We start from the raw sequence: 14,987 nt of genomic DNA, 5'->3' as shown, positions 1-14,987 counted from the left end.
GAGAAGGATAGGCAAGGGGGAGGGGAGAAAAGTGGAAGAAAGGAGAAGGGTAAGAAGGAAGGGAAGGGAGAAGAAAGGATGGAGGTTACCATTTTTTTTTTACCTCAGAGTAGAATTTCCTGGGGTAGGGAGGACTAAATTTCAACTCAGTTGTTTCCTGAAAACTAATTAAGCCATAGCCTCTGGGAAATGGGTGATGAAGTTCCTTCCCCTACCCCCTGGATCTATACAGATGGTAACAACCACAGCCAAAGTAGGGAATCACTGGGCTGTGGCTCTCTTTTCCTCTTTCCAGAACGTGGATTCTATGGAGTCATTTATAATGTCACCAGCTGTTTTCTGTTAGCCGTACCAACTAAGAGAACACACTTACATGTTTTACTTCTGTAAAATACAGTCAGTAGTCTCAGTGGTGAGAAAAGGGAGAATTTTAAAGCTGTGTTCTTTGGGAGAAAAAGCAGGATAGGGTGTCATTTCCCAGGGGAAATTCAGAGGCATAGCCAGAGGCTCTCTTCAGAAGAACAAGGGCTAGGTAATCAAGTCACATTGCTTGCGAAGAGAAGAGAGTGTGGAAGAGATAGTGCTCAGGGTGGGTGAGAAGGGAGCAGGCAAGATCCTCAGGTTGTGCGACCAGCCTGGAATTCATAGTTTAAGGAAGCCTAGGAGGAGTGGCTGTCACTTCCCTCCATTTCAGGACGAATCGCCCTCTTCTTGGCATGAATACTCTCCTAGAGCACAGATGAAGCTCTTTTTATTACATCTACTCCTACTTAGAGGTTGAGTCATGGTGGGTATGGATGGAAGTGAAGAGAGCAGACTTGGGGAGATTAGAGCATTTATGAGGAAAAATGTGCACTAGCCAGAGTGGGTGCCCCTCTCATATTCCCACACCAAGGGTCTTCCTCCAAGCCTCATGTGACTGACTACTCTCAGTTCTAAGTGACTAGAATCTGGAAAAAAATCACTTACATAATACTTATGGTATATAAAATGACATTTTGTTGTTGTTTGTTTGTTTGTTTTGTTTTTATTCCTAGTAGCCATTCTGCTCAGAGGCTTAGCTCATGAGGAAGCCAGGTTTATTTCTTGCATTTCCATAGATAAGAGTCCTGAAACTTTTGTGCTACATGATCTTCTCTGACTTTTCCTCTCTCCTTGGCTCTGCTAGCAAAACCCCTGCTTTTTTAGGAACTCACTGGAATGCAGGTTATATCACCTCTTCCTCTGCCTTCAGCCTAGGCCCTTTTAGGTATTCCTTCTCACTATGACCTTGCTCTTCTTGGGGGGGGGGTGCTGGGCTCAAGACAGGCTGTAGGGCCTACTAGGAACCAAAACCCAACCCATACCCTATTCTGTAGCTGACTAGAAGGGGCTAGCTCCACTAGTTGGAGCTGAAGCTTCAACTTCCTCAATTTTGGCCTCAGGTTCCTGCCAGATTCCCCAGAGGAGCTCTAAGAAGCACAGTGATTGGCTTTGAGCTCAGAATTCTTGTTTAATTGGTCTGGATTCAGGCTTAAAAGTTCCAGGTGATTCTATCTGCAGCCAAGGTTGAGAGTTACTGCCAACTCAATTCCTCTTCATTACGAATAGAGAAGTTTCACAGCCCAGCTCCCTGTAGAGATTGAGCAGTTAGTTAGCATCCAGGTAGGATGCCAAACTCCCCACCTGGCCATATCCAGGTCTTCAAAACCTTGTCCATAATGAAAGTCGTAGCTAAATGTGCCTTTGGAGCAACATGAGACCACTCATTTAGGAGTTTGAAAACAAAAATGTACTTATATCACAGCAAAGGCAGCCCAAGTCCTTAGGATCACAAACCCTAGACTGTTCTTTGGGGGGCACAAATCAAGGTTGTTCCTAAATCAAGTTGTGGCAGATTTATAAAAAACCATTCTGTTGTGTTGGTTAATTTGTGTACTTGAATACCCACTCCATAAGGGCAGATGTTATGTCTGTGATTTCCTGCTAATACTCTCTCAGATACAGTGGATTGTTGTTGGAAAGACTGTGAATGAATGGATGGGTGGGTTGGTGGGTTTATGGGTACCTTGATGCATTTGTAGGTGGATAGTAGGGGTGGGCAGATGTTGGATGGGTAGGTGGATAGAGATATGGATGAATGGATGGATGAGTATATGTAGATAGGTGAGTGGGTGAGTGGGTAGTTTGATAGGTGGGTGGATAGGTAGGCAAATGGATGGAGGATGTTAGAACCACTGTCTCCTGAAACAGTGTGGAAAACCAGCTTCATTAGTTCCTTTCAAAAGCCAACAGTGGCAAGGAACCCATCAAAGCAGGGAAACCCATAACTTCAACCTTTAGAAGGACTGGAATCAGACGCTTCATTAGTGCACTAGATCGTACATATGTCAGTTGATGAAACGGCTAGACTCAGAGGGCAAAGGTAAGGTTTATTTTACCTGTTCATGGGGTCACAATTTAAGATTCTATGAGTATCTGCCAGATCAGCCTCTCCATCTTGTGACACTCAGTCTCCATGACTAAGGACCAGAAAGGAAGCACATTCTTCAGAAAGCCCTCAGGCTCAAAGAGTGACCTTTCAGACACAATGACTTATAAGAGAAGTAGTAAATGCCACAATGAAAAGGATGAGATTTTCTTTCATTCTTTTTCAGCCATCTTTATTCCTAGAGGGAACAACTTGAGCTGCTTTTTACCTCTCCATTGTACAGGGCTTCCATCGGCAAGCTGTACAGAGGGGTCCTCTAGGAGAAAGAGACTTCTAAGTAGTTCGGGGTAGAGCAGGGTTGGGGGTGGGAGGCCTTGAAATTGATGTTGTCAGCTGTCCAGACTTGGTTCCATTCCTGTTGCTTCTAATCAGCAGGCAGGGCCTATTGGCTTGGTTATCAATTTTCCTTGGGAATGAACAGAAGGTGTTTCATGTCCAGAAAGCACTGCCTTCTGTAGCCAAATAGTGCTGGTGGGTCCGCATATGCCTCAAGGACCATGTCTTGGAGATGGCAGGTTCTTTTTCTTGTCCTGTGGAAGAGGTTTCACATCCCAGTATGGGATAGAGGGGTGAAGAGCTCAGAAGGAACGCTCATGGTAGCAGTTTATTTGACAAGCCTGAACTGCCTTAACTCTAGCCCCACCACTTACCTGTGTAGGGACTAACCCCATGGACCCATGCTCTTAGACTTTATCACAGATCATAAACCTATCTGTGATTCCTTTCTCACAACAAAATATTTTTGAAAAGTCAACTTATACAGAGAAAAGGTTTACTTTACCTCACAGTTTTGAGGGATTTTGTTGATGAATGACTAGATTCATTGCTTTTAGATCCTGATATTGCGTGTGGGAAGTTAGAGCTGCACATCGTGACAGAGTATATGGCATGGGAAAATTGTACATATTCTCACAAGAATACAAAAGGGAGAAGAGACTGGGTTACTGTAATCCTCTCCTAGGGTACATTTTCAGTGACCTAAAGCCTCCTAGAAGGCTCCACCCCTTGAAGGTTCAACCACCTCTCAATAGTGTCAAGCTGGAAACTGAGATTGGGGGCATATTTAAGATCTAAACTATAGCATTATGCTCAGGACGAAACAGTCCCCTCCCTGTTTGAGGAAGTGGGCATGAGCTTATCAGGGAGATCAGGGAGATGAGTATGTCCTCCCTCCAACTCAAAGCAGTAAGTGATAGCCATGAAGGGCTTGGTGACTCCATAAAGAATGTCTTGTCTTGTTGAGTACAAGCAAAAGAAATTTACTATAAATACTGTCATTTTGTTTTCAGACTCCATGTAATTATAAGGGGAAACTAATTTCAAGGTCTCAGGCCCTAGGGGAGTCCAGGACTTCCAAATAGCTGAACAGCTTCTGTTGTAAAGCGACAGTGGTCTGAGTCCAGCCATCTCAAGGATGAAGTCTCCATCTTGCTGCTAGGGTTAAAACTAAGTTCGTGTTCCCAGGTCCAGGGAATGACGATCCTGATTGGTGGAAAAATGTAACAATCACTTGACCCAGATGTTTGAGGTTTTTCAAAAGCTTAAATATTCTGTGATATTCTGGCTTGCTGTTGCAGTTCAGTTCCAGAGTCTGTTTTGTGGCCTTGATCAACCAGTAGCAGTTTGATTACAATAAATTTTTGTCATCCTCATTGACCTGGTGTTTGAGTTATATTGCTTTTCAGCAGACCCCATACCATTCCGAAGGGTTGAAATTTCTGCTGGAAATTCAACTGGAATTTGAATTTGCTCCTTAGCCTGCTCCTAGCACACATGCCTTTCCAAATGTTAGTGATTATCCTGGAAGCCAAGGGCAAAGACAGAAGTCTTGTAGGATACAATTAAATTCATTACTAAACAATGTCCGCATGGGCACGCCACATAAATGTTTGCCACATGAATCTGGGAATCACTGGAAATATCCTAAGTGGATGGAAGACCTTGATGGAGGGCTGTAGCGAAAGACAGAGGGATGATAAGGAAGGTTCTAGAAGCTAGGAGAAAGATAATCCGAACAGACATTGTCCTGCCTCTGCCTCTGAAGTACTGGGATTAAAGGAATGTGCCAGAGCCATCTGGCTCCCAGGTGCCATTTTAAGGTCGATACACATCTATTCTGTGTAGCAATGGAAGCAGAGTGAGGATCGTGCAGGGGTTACCGTAAAGATGGTTTCATTTGTTACTTCAGGAATCTGAGGTTGAAGAGACAGGCTTCATTCAACATGGTGACAGAGTTGACTAATGCCCATGCATGACTGTGATCATATCCTAATGCCACAATCTTTTTTCTTTTTCTCTTTGAAAATTATCTGTTTTTGTTTTACGTGCATTGGCATTTTGCTTGCATGAATGTCTGTGCGTGAAGACGTTGGATCCCCTGGAACTGGAGTTACAGACAGTTGTGAGCTGCCATGTAGATGCTGGGTATTGAACCTGGGTCTTCTGGAAGAAGAGCCAGTCTTCTTAACTACTGAGCCATCTCTCCAGTCCCAGTTTTTTCTTAACTGTTTAGTTTCATGTGAGAACTGCCTTGTAAACCTTACAGCTCATTCAAAGGACTGTGTAGGTCTCTCCACAATCCATTGCAAATAAAGGTCTCTGTTGATGTTTTGGCGAAGATCCAACAGCAGACATGAGGAATGACAAAGTTCTTTTCCAAATGGCAGCAGCTGGCAGTAGAGATGGACATCCTACCTATGTTTATAGTGGTTAGTGTTAATGCAGAACCCGATACACCCGGAGCTCAGCACACACCAGGTATGGAGCTCAAAATAACCTGAGAGTTCCGCTCCCTGCTAATTAATTGGTTTTGGCTAATGATACATTGTCTGCGACCAACTTGCTGTTAGGATTACAGAGTGCATCTTCAATAATCCTATATGATATTCCGTTTGGGGGTTTCTGAGGCAGATGCTACAATTCCTGTTTTGTAGATGAGGAAACAAAGATCCAGAAAGTTTGAGCCAAACGCCCGGGGTGACAAAATCAATCAGTAGAAAAACGGAAGCCCATTTGCGGATTCAGCTGCTTTTTCCAAGGGCCTGACTTTACTAAGCAAGTTGGTGCCCAGAGAGGGAACGCCCCCTCCCCCAGAGTGAGTCGGAGGGGCTAAAAATGGGACCAGAAACAATTGAGTTTCTTAATGTGTGAAGGTGATTTTCCTAAGGTTCTAAGCCTAGCACGGCATCTCCTGCTTGCCAATGCAAGAAGGAAAATGGGGCGTTGAAAGTATATCCAGCATTACTGCTGTACAAAGGCAGGCGCTTGGAGTGATTGTGCGGTAACTACCTGGAAGCTCGGCAGTGAGACTGCAGCTAATTAATTTTGCCTGACAGTATGGAGTCCTCTTCCCTCCTAATCCTCTCTGTTCTTTGCCAGATGAATGAGGGGGCTGTGGATAGAAATGACATCTGTTACTTTTGAAGTAGCTCCTCTGGGTGGCTGCTTGGCATTTACCCCACAGCCCACACCAGGTTTCCGAGCATAAGGATTTGCTTCATATGTGGCCTGGGTGGAGAGTAAGCGGGAGGCTCGTGAGGAGGTTTCATTCACTTCTGAGGAACTCCAGAGAACTCAAAGTAAACAGTCTGCAGGAGGAAGGATATTGGGGCTTAAGAGGCTCGCTGTGCAGATTTGATGGAGAAATTCAGAGCCTTTCCTTAGTATTGGGAAAGTTTTAAGAAGCCATCTATTCTGTTTTGTTTTGATGCTTTCTTATAAAAAGAGGCAATATTTTATTCCGTTTGTACGGAACCCTGGAAGCCTGACCTGGAAAAGAGATCTTGGGCAAAGACCCACGGGGCTATTGCCCAGTTCTTGTTAAGAACTTAGAGTTAGCTTCTGGAATGACCTGTGGCTGGCTATAAGGAGCCAGCATCGCATCCTCTTCAAGCTATTTAAATTCAATCTGACCCCGTCAGATGCTCCGACTCAAGGAAGAACTCCTGTTGGTTTAATGCTGGGATCTCAGTCTTAATTGTTGCTTGTACTCAGATCACAAGGCTTTCAAGGCAAGCACTTATACCCACTAAGCCATCTCGTTGGCCCTAACCCTGTGATATTAGTATAATAGGAAATACATCTTTGGTTTCTGTCCTGGGCTTCTAGTATAAGTGTGCAGAATCTGTAGCATTCCACAATTTGAGTGAAATAAATATTTAATATATAAGTCTCAGTCAAACATCCCCAATGCTAATGAGATGACCATTAATGTGCCTTTGGTGGTTCCAAGAAAGAGTTTAGTTGTCAGAGAAACAAGCCATATGACTACAGGGTTGGAAGGTTTAGCTCCACTTCTCAACCTTCAGGAAGTATAACGGGTCTGAAGGTTGATTTCAGTTGCTAATGACCAATGATTTGTTCAGTTGTTCCTGACATGCTGAGAATTCCATCAGACTCCTGAACTGTGGTGTGGGAAAAGCTTCCAGGCTGGTGAACACGCACATGGAGAAGGAAGAAGAAAAGTGCATCTGGAAAGGTCACGTGAGCCTCACACCCCTTCTTCCTTACCTTGCCCATGTATATCTTCAACTGCTCCTGGCTTTTATCTTTTTCAATGAAAAAAAAAAGGTGTGTGTGTGTGTGTGTGTGTGTGTGTGTGTGTGTGACACACATGCCAGAACAGACATGTAGTGATCAGAAAAACCTCACGTGTCTGTCCTTACCTTCTACCTCATTTGAGCTAAAGTCTCTTGTTGCTCATCCCTGGACACTGAAGATTATCTGGCCCATTAGCGTCAGTTTCCGGGGATTTTCTTGTTTCTACGTCTTCTCTGGCTATAGGAATGCTGGGGTCACATACTTGTGCCAAGATATTTGGCTATTTGGGGTTCTAGAGATATGAATATATATGTATGGCAAGTGCTTTACCCATGGAGACTTGTTGATAAGTTGTATTGGTATGATACAACCCCCCTTTCCCCCCCTCTCTCTGTATATATATATATATATATATATATATATATATATATATATATATATAATTTTCTGAAATTTGTGAACCATTCCAAGAAATTTTGGAACCTAAGAATGAGGTATTGGGAACTCCTCTCCAAACTTCATAGCTTACCTGCCAGATTACAAGTGGTCTAGGCTTCTGGATGTTATCAGAAGCTAGGACAGCCTCATGGGGCTGGCTGCATGCTCAGGTTGCAAAGTTTGCGCTAATTTGGGAATTAAATTGTAATGTAATCAATTGGTGTACAAAGACTTGTAGAATTGGATGATATGAGAAAACAACAATGACAATAACAATAACAATAAACCTCTCACCCGCAACAACAAATCAGTCCATCCGTTCATGCATCCATCCATCTCTCTGTCTGTCTGTCCATCCACCTGTCCATCCATCCACCAAACAATGGACCCCCAACAACTATTCATATTCTTACTGTTAGAGGCATTTTTGCAGGTAGAAAGTGTACATGGTAGCTTTACCTATTTTTCTGATCTTAAGGTGTTATGTGTGTGGATATATATACATATATATATATATATCACAATTTAACAATTGATTACCCACTATTCATATGTTGTTAGCTTTGTTTCTAGGATGCCAATCACATTAGTCATTCTGTAACTTAGGCTCCTCTTCCTCATCTGTAACCGTTCCTCAGATCCGTTGAGGAATGAAGCATGGTTCTGGAACCTGAGTGGAGCAGGACCGGGCTGGAAGGATGACAGGTTAGCTTGCCTCTGAGCTGAGATCCTCTGTTAGAGGGGCAGCAGACTTGGTGGGGGGTACTGAATACTCACTCTTTCAAAGCTGTGTTCTATTCCTACTAACAATTGTCCTTTTATTTAGATTTGCAAATCAATTAACATACAGTGGCTCTATTTATTATCTTTTTTCTATATTATGTCTATAGATTAGCTTATTTTATAAATTTTTCTTAATCAGCCTTTTTAGAAGGAATCAACTGTAGTTAAAATTTTCAAAGAACTAGGTTTTATTTTTATAAAGTGTCAAATTTTGAAACTTTGGCTTTATTTATTTTTGACATTGACAATATTGTTTTGTCTTTGCCTTATAATTCTCACAACTTCCTTATGCTTATATTTTTCAACTCATTGTCTTATAATTTCATATATGTTGACAATGTATCTTGATCATAACCACTCCAAGCTGACCCCTTTCTCTGCCTCCTTGACTCCTTCCAAAGACATACCCTTTTCGTCTTCATGTCCTCTACTTTAAAAATATACCAAAAACTTATTGAATCCAATTCGTGCCGTCTGTATGTACACGGGTCATTTGCCAGAATATGGAAAACCTATCAGTGGCCGGACCCTCAAAGAAAACTGACTTGCTTTGATCAGCAGCCATTAATTGTCAATATCCCCTCAGTTAGGGATGGGGCCTCATGAGTTCCTTCCCAATCCATACTGAAATTTTTGGCAGGTTGCATCTTGTGTAGACAACCACTTCTAGAGTTTACAGATGTGCCAGCCATATCATATTCACAAGGCAGCATCTTGCAGCACTCTTCCTTAGCCTCTTGTCCTTACTCTGTCTGTCAATATTTCTGAGATGGTCCCTGGTCCTTCAGAGGCATACAGCTTAATATAGATGTCTCATGTAGGGCTGAACGCTTAACAGTCACTTATTCTTAGTACCTTGACAGTTATGAATCTCTGCATTAACTTCTACCCACTGTAAAAAGAAGCCATCATGGAAAAAAGTCGAAAGCAGCACTAATTTATGGGCATAATCACAAATATTTAGAAAGCAGTTTCACGACATGTCCATTTAGCAAGACAGCAGTAGAATATTACCCTCAGGGGTCCATGATCTCCTGAACCATGGATTTTTGACCAAGTTTATAGTACAGACATGAATTCCCTATTATGGAGAGATCCTTAGAGTCAATCACAAAATGAAGTCATTGGTGATCTCCATAACTCTCATGCCACTATTGTGCCACTGAACACATTTTTTTTTATTAACTTGAGTATTTCTTATATACATTTCGAGTGTTATTCCCTTTCCCAGTTTCCGGGCAAACATCCCCCTCCCCCCTCCCCTTTCTTATCGGTGTTCCCCTCCCCACCCTTCCCCCATTGTCCCCCTCCCCCCAACAGTCTAGTTCACTGGGGGTTCAGTCTTAGCAGGACCCAGGGCTTCCCCTTCCACTGGTGCTCTTACTAGGATATTCATTGCTACCTATGAGGTCAGAGTCCAGGGTCAGTCCATGTATAGTCTTTAGGTAGTGGCTTAGTCCCTGGAAGCTCTGGTTGCTTGGCATTGTTGTACATATGGGGTCTCGAGCCCCTTCAAGCTCTTCCAGTTCTTTCTCTGATTCCTTCAACGGGGGTCCTATTCTCAGTTCAGTGGTTTGCTGCTGGTATTCGCCTCTGTATTTGCTGTATTCTGGCTGTGTCTCTCAGGGGCGATCTACATCCGGCTCCTGTCAGCCTGCACTTCTTTGCTTCATCCATCTTGTCTAATTGGATGGCTGTATATGCATGGGCCACATGTGGGGCAGACTCTGAATGGGTGTTCCTTCAGTCTCTGTTTTAATCTTTGCCTCTCTCTTCCCTGTCAAGGGTATTCTTGTTCCCCTTTTAAAGAAGGAGTGAACCATTCACATTTTGATCATCTGTCTTGAGTTTCATTTGTTCTAGGCATTTAGGGTAATTCAAGCATTTGGGCTAATAGCCACTTATCAGTGAGTGCATACCATGTATGTCTTTCTGTGTTTGGGTTAGCTCACTCAGGATGATATTTTCCAGTTCCAGCCATTTGCCTACGAATTTCATAAAGTCGTTGTTTTTGATAGCTGAGTAATATTCCATTGTGTAGATGTACCACATTTTCTGTATCCATTCCTCTGTTGAAGGGCATCTGGGTTCTTTCCAGCTTCTGGCTATTATAAATAAGGCTGCAATGAACATAGTGGAGCACGTGTCTTTTTTATATGTTGGGGCATCTTTTGGGTATATGCCCAAGAGAGGTATAGCTGGATCCTCAGGCAGTTCAATGTCCAATTTTCTGAGGATCCTCCAGACTGATTTCCAGAATGGTTGTACCAGTTTGCAATCCCACCAACAATGGAGGAGTCTGAACACATTTTGTATAGCAGGTTAATATTGTGGTATACAGGGTCAACTCTGGTGAAGACTATTGGTGAATTTAAATTTTCCACTGGATTGCGTGACATCTTGCAGTAGGGTGCCATTCTGAAAGCTGAGCAGTAGAGAAGAAGTTTCCAGGTCAGTTCAGTTTTATTTCTCTAGATTCTATAATGAAAGTTTTCTTATAACTGCTTGAACTGAATGTTTATGTCTAATATTATATTTTAATAAGTTTATATATAGCTTGAATGTCTGTTTTAACTATTCTCACAAAAATGGAGTTATTTCAATTTAAGTACAAATTTTATTTCTGGTTTTGTTAGACCAAATGTTGTTAGTAATATGTAATCTTGTTTAACAATTCATGTGATTTCAAAAGTAACTTTTTACTATTAAATGCTAATGCCAGATATTAGGGACAGAGAACATATACTCAGTGATCACAAGTTCTTAGGTTTTTATTGAATATCGATTGTTTTTATAAAGGACAGCATTTAATTGGAGTTGTCTTACAGGTTCAGAAGTTCAGTCCATTGTCAGCAAGGCAGGAGCATGGCAGCACCTAGGCAGGAATCTTTAATATTTAAAAAAATACATAGTCTTTAGTTCCTGGACACAGAGTTGATCTGTATTCAATAACTCAGCTACTCGGATATCGAAGTCCAACGGTTTATGTTTTCGTACTTGAGAATTAAGGCCTCAAGTATAGAAGTTGATTTCCATATTTTCCTGAAGTCTGTCATTGCTTTATACCAAGAAATTAAAATTTAAGATTCTAAATATTCATGATTATGTTTTTATAGTCTATTATTTGTTTTGATCAATTTGTAACCTTTCTCTTTGTGCTTTGGATTTCATTTTGTCAAATATTGTTTCTCTAGCTTTCTTTTGCTTCCTATTTGCCCGGCATGTCTTTTTAACTGATATTGTCTTTATTCTTTGGTTTCAAGTGTGCATGTCTCAGTATCTAGTGGATATGAATTTGTTTAATATAATGTGGGAGATTTATTTTGAAGTGTAAGTTTAACTCATTTGGGTTTTTTTTGTTATTGTCAAGTTAGAACTTATTTCTGTCACATATACTATTTTCCATTTGTTGCATTATTTTATATTTTTATCATTTTTAAAAACTATTAAGCTTCATTTGGTTCAGGATTTGAAAGCCCTATGCTCTACTGTGATTTTGTTGTCTCTGTCTCTTGTCTGACAGCATTGGCTTTTATCTTTAGGGTGTGAAGTGAGTGGTAGTCCCCCCCCCCCCAGCTGGGGACCCAGGGCCTTGCGCTTGCTAGGCAAGCACTCTACCACTGAGCTAAATCCCCAACCCCTGGGGAGTGGTAGTTTATATACTTGTATTTGACTGTGTTGAGAATGCATCCAGTGCTTCTATACTACACAGGACATACACTGTAAACTGCATTGTTTTTCTACTTTCTTAGCTAAGTATGGGATTCATTGTTTCCTCTCCAATGCATGAAGAATTTACATTTACACTCATTCTTTCCAGGCTTAGTATAGCTGGAGTCCTTTTGAATGAGTACGTCATCAGTATATGCATGCATTTTCTTTTTAAAAACATTTATTTTGTGCATGTGCGTGCATGTATGTGTGCATGTATGTGTGTATGTATGTGTGTATGTATGTGTGTATGTGTGTATGTGTGTATGTATGTATGTGTGTATATGTGTGTATGTATGTATGTGTGTATGTATGTGTGCATGTATGTGTGTATGTATTCTGGTGCCTGTTTACGATGGAAGAGGGTGTTGGATACTCTGGAGCTGCACTTACAGGTGGTTGTGAGCCATCTGATGTAGGTGTTGAGAATTGAACTGGGGTTTAGTCAGAAAGTGCCTTTAACGGCTGAACCAGCTCTCCAGCCTCACACTTTCTTTTATAGGAAGAATGATTTATTTATGCCACCACTTGGAAATAACATTGTTATAATCATGGCAATGAGCTTAATATTAACATTGTGTCAGAGATAGAAAGTTTCCTGGGATACATTGCTACCTGGAATGAAGACTACATTTCCCGGTTTGCTTTGTGACTAGGTAGGTCATAGGTGGTTTGAAAGAGAATGTCCCCCCACAGTCTCATGTAGTTGAATGCTTGGTCCCTAGTTGGTGGCACTGTTTGGGATATGAAGGTGTAGCTTTGCTGGAATATTACTAGAGTAGGCTTTAAGAATTGAAAACCTCACACCAGTTTTGAGTATGCTCTCTCTGTTCCTGCTTGCAGTTTAAGTTGTATACTCTCAGCTTGCTGTTCTAGTTGCCATCATGGACTCTAACTATCTGGAACCATAAACCCAAATAAACTCCTTCTTCTATAAGTTGGTGAATTGGTCATGGTGTTTTATTCCAGCGACAGGAAAGTATACTGTGTGACTACACTCCCAATGACAGACTTAAGTGGCTAAAATGGCTCTGATTAATGACTGCAGGGATGCTTGCTTCTTTTAGCACTCTTTCGTTCCTCATAGCTATAATAGTGATGTGCAGGAGATGATGAGCCATGATTCTGCAGACATTATTAGCCCAGCCTGTTAACCAGATGTCTTAGGGTTTTACTGCTGTGAACAGACACCATGACCAAGGTAACTCTTACAATGGACAACATTTAATTGAGGCTGGCTTACAGGCCCATAGGTTCAATCCAGTGTCATCAAGGCAAGAGCATGGCAGTAACTAGGTAGGCTTTGCATAGGAGGAGCTGAGAGTTGTACATCTCATCAGAAAGAAGGCAGGAGTAGACTGTTTTCAGACAGCTAAGAGGAATGACTCAAAGCCTACCTCCACAATGACTCACTTCCTCCGACAAGGTCACACATACTCCAACATTCCTTGGGCCAAGTATATTCAAACTACCATACCAGCTGACCTTCAGAGTTTTAAGTAAGAAAAGTGTAGACCTCTACTTAGTTTGAGCCACTGTCATTTTGTGTCACTGGTAGTTGTAACTGAATTTATCCCCTCCTTTCTCCCTTTCTTCCAATCAAACTTTCTCATATAACTCCCCTCCTTACTTACTTACTTTCAAATTTATGGTCATTACCCCCTTAAATTGTGTGTGTGTGTGTGTGTGTGTGTGTGTGTGTGTGTGTATTTCCTAAATACATAAATGTACCCTTATCAGTCTATATGATGTTACACAATAAAATAAAATCTTTCTAAAAACCAAAAGAGAATTCATTAATCTCAAAAGTTTTCCACAGCCAGTCTGTTTAGCTTACTTTTGTTCACTTCATGGAATGGGCTGCACTTCCACAAGGGAGGCAAAGCCTCTGTCTTGAACAGTTTTGTGCAAGGCCAACTCTTAAGTAAGTCTGCAAAAATGTGTACACATCCAGAGAAAGGGTCACAGGACAAATGGGGAGTGCTGGCAAGTGTTCAAGCCCCAGGTTTCTCTGAAAGAGCTTGAGTGGAGTAGAGCATTTCCACATACATGATTGGAAGTATCCCAGGTGGGTATGGCAGGGATATTTGGATGGTAGTAACACATCTGTAGGAATACAGGCACAAGCCCTGGATAGCCTACCTATGCACCAAGCTAGAGCTCTGTGCAAGTCAGCACCGCAGAAAATGCCTAGTTGGTGTGTAGCCCTGTGGCATCAGACTGAAAGCAGCAGGCAGGAACTGGGAAGTCCTGTGTTAGAGTTCGAGTTTCCTAAAGGGTAATGATGTATCAGCAGGGAAGGAGAAGTGGACTGTTAGGGGAAATCATAGCCAGGCAGACTAGCTAGGAAGCCACTGCAATCACCAAGTAAGAGAAGACAAGAGCTAGAATTAGCTACCACCGTCTGAGGACAGAGAGAAAGGGGCATGTCTGAGATAAGGAGACAGAATTAGTATCACTTGGCTGCTGATTAGATGTAGGATTTCAGGCTGACTCTCTTTCTGGAGTGGGTGAAGGAATGAATGACGAGGCCTCAAACCAGCACAGAGCACCCAGGGAGGGAAAATAAAGCTATTTTAAAGAGGATGTTGCCTTTCCAAAACCCTTCTCCTCATCCCTTAGATTTGCCTTGATTTTCTTTTATTGGGTAGGTGCTACTTGAAACTGGCCATTGCCCTTGTGGGACATAAGAGCAGCCCATGGCCCAAGTGTGGTGTTGAGAGAGAATGCTTCTGGCAATATAAGAAGGTCCAGGTTAGAGCAGGAGGGAAGAGAGAACTGAGTTGGCAAAGGCTGTAGAGTTGGGCTTCCTGCTTATGCAGATCCTTCCTAGATCCTTCCCAGGAGAAACATGGTGGTCTTAGCAGACAGACTGGAGGAATCCCTGCTGTCTGAAAAGCCAAAGGACAGATGGAAAAAGGAGCCCATAGCCACATTTCGCGAAGTAGAGGACCTTCTGTGAGACAGCAGGACCTGAGACTGGCCAATTAGGCTCATCTGTCTGACTAGTGAGCCCCAGCGATTTGCTTGCCTCTCCCTCAGCACT

This window comes from Rattus norvegicus, chromosome 16 (assembly GCF_036323735.1).
Source record: "Rattus norvegicus strain BN/NHsdMcwi chromosome 16, GRCr8, whole genome shotgun sequence".
Taxonomy (NCBI): Eukaryota; Metazoa; Chordata; class Mammalia; order Rodentia; family Muridae; genus Rattus; species Rattus norvegicus.
The sequence above is the reverse complement of the archived record's forward strand: the minus strand, read 5'-3'. Positions refer to the sequence as shown.